General features: G+C 44.1%; 1 pseudogene; it reads left to right on the forward strand.

The window, feature by feature from the left end:
• Nucleotides 1-626: 626 nt before the first annotated feature.
• LOC146652874 (uncharacterized) lies at nucleotides 627-2,062 on the forward strand (annotated as a pseudogene).
• Nucleotides 2,063-2,624: the final 562 nt, after the last annotated feature.

A 2,624-nucleotide genomic window follows, 5' to 3' on the forward strand; every position in this document is an offset into this window, starting at 1 on the left:
TGTTTGTTAAGCTTAAATTTCAAAACTTACATTAACTACTGATTTTATCTACTGTTCTGATTTTATCTGTTTTGATTTTATATACTGTTTTGTTTGTTTGTTTGTTAAGTGGGTTTAGAGCTCTGGGTAGCTCCCCAACTGGGTCTAGACTGGGTCTAGAGAGTATTTTAAATTCAGGGAATTTAAAATAGAAAGTAGCTCGTCCACAGAAGGACTGGTAGCTCCCCTTATGATAAGGGTTCAGATCGCGCGAACAGGTGTGGGATTAGAGCTCTGGGTAGCTCCCCAACTGGGTCTAGACTGGGTCTAGAGAGTATTTTAAATTCAGGGAATTTAAAATAGAAAGTAGCTCGTCCACAGAAGGACTGGTAGCTCCCCTTACGATAAGGGTTCAGATCGCGCGAACAGGTGTGAAATGTGTGTGTTTAGTTAGTTTGTTTGTTTGCTTGTTTTAATCAATTTTAAATCATGCTTTTTATTTGTTTTTGTTTCTAATGTCTCTGTAAAGCACTTTGAATCACCTTGTTGTTGAATTGTGCTATACAAATAAATTTGCCTTGCCTTGCCTTGCCTTTGTCTTCTCGCCAGTGGTCTACTCACCTGGAGCCCGGGTTTGCCTGGTCATCATGAAGAACCTTGTCCTCATAATGACTGGCATTGCGCTCCTAGAGAGCCTACTGATACTCACCTGGAAAGACGAGGACCCACAGCACCACCTGCAGAAGAAATGGTCATATGACAACTTACACCTAAAGGATATGGATAAAGAGCACAACCACCCCTGGCTGAACAATGCCTGGTACCGGTACGTCTACAACCGAGTACATACAGAAGACAACCACACTGGCTGCTACGTCTGTTCACACCTCCCAACGACAGCAATGCAAGCCACCCTATATGGAAAATCACCCAGCCTTTCCGAAGTATATTCTACAAGGCCACCAGCGGAACATGTTCCCCCGAAGACGTCTTCGCCTTCAAGTTTGAGTTAAAAAGACAAGTCACAACAATCGACCTGCGACGGTGTAATGGAACACTGATCAACTATAAACCTAATGAGGTAGTGTTTTGTACATCAGAGGTCTCAGACTGGAACTACAGCTGTGATGACCGATACTGGGTACACCTGAATGCGACAAATGACAAGGGAAAATCTTTCAACGTCAGGAGGGAACCAGGAATACAACATCCAATGTGTTTCACCTTCGCATACGGCAACAGAAAGCTGGGGATGAACCAAAACTGCTCCCAGACTTTCCGGATGCCGCAGGACAGAAAGGCGTGGATAAGCTTCCTGAATGGCACATATTGGGTGCAGGGTACAGCTTGGGCATGTGGCTCAAAGACATACTTCACCATCCCACCCAACAGCACCGGACTCTGCGCCCCAATTTTAGTGTCAGACCACACATTCAGAATATTCCATCAGGACCCACCAAGACGCAAAAGGAGCACTGATGACGTGCAACCTCATGATCCAATCTGGGGCAGTGATGTGCCAGCGGAGTTCAAGTTGTGGACCACCGGACAGAAAGTCCTGCACTCACTTTTCCCATGGATCGGGAATGGAAAAAACATGCTGAGAATCGAGACTCTTGACTACAGATTTGGACTTTTCCTGAACAGCTCAACATGGATAAACAAGGCTCAGAATGAGGAAATCGACGCGATCAGAATAGTGGTCATGCAACACAGAGTCGCCCTGGACATGATTCTCGCTGAGAGAGGGGGCCTCTGTGTCTTATTCAACACCACTTGCTGCACCTATATTCCAGATAACGTGCATTCTTTGACCATGACCACCGCCCTGGAGAAGTTACGACAACTGAGTGATGCACAGCAACAAGACTATGTCATGAACACAGGAGATTGGCTGACCTGGCTGCTGAGCGGCAGCTGGAAGACCCTCATGATCAAAGGACTTGTCTTGATAGGAGTTTTTCTTTTATTGCTTTGCATGTTCTCTACATGCATTCTACCCTGTATCAGATCAATGATTGACAAAATGGTACAGGCCACAGTGATCACCTATGTTGGACTGCCACAAGAAGATTTAGTATAGGAACACACACACTCACACATACTGAATGATGCTACAATTGAAAGTGTTGAAAGCAAGTGAATGTTAGCTGATAATAAAGTATGATTGAAGTGGTGAAATACGGTAACAACAGGGAGGAATGTTAGGGAGTTTTTATTGTTTTATTTGCTTATGCTTCAAAAGTTATGTTATACATATTTCACCAGACAGTTTTCTGTTTTGACAGGAAGCTGACCCTGTGACACTGACAAGAGACCAGCACAGAAATACATATCCGCAGAAGTTGACTTGCATTATATTATTCTTAGAAATTGACCTGCAACACACATACTCTGTGACACACACACACACAGCTTGCATGCAGACAGACATCAGGACCTGCGTGACAGGAAATGTGATTATATTTGCATATTGACGATGTAACCTATAAAAATAAACGAATACTGCAGTTCGGTGTGATTTGCTCTGAGCTTTTCACCCGTGCCGCACGTTGTCAATCTTAAGTGTCTCGGTGTTGTTTATTCACCTGACTGTTTGTTAACTGTAAATCTCTGACAGATCCAAAACACACCGCCCGGGCAAC

Source organism: Rhamphochromis longiceps, linkage group LG15 (genome assembly GCF_057381845.1).
Source record: "Rhamphochromis longiceps isolate RC_006_pf linkage group LG15, R_longiceps_female_GT1.1, whole genome shotgun sequence".
NCBI lineage: Eukaryota > Metazoa > Chordata > Actinopteri > Cichliformes > Cichlidae > Rhamphochromis > Rhamphochromis longiceps.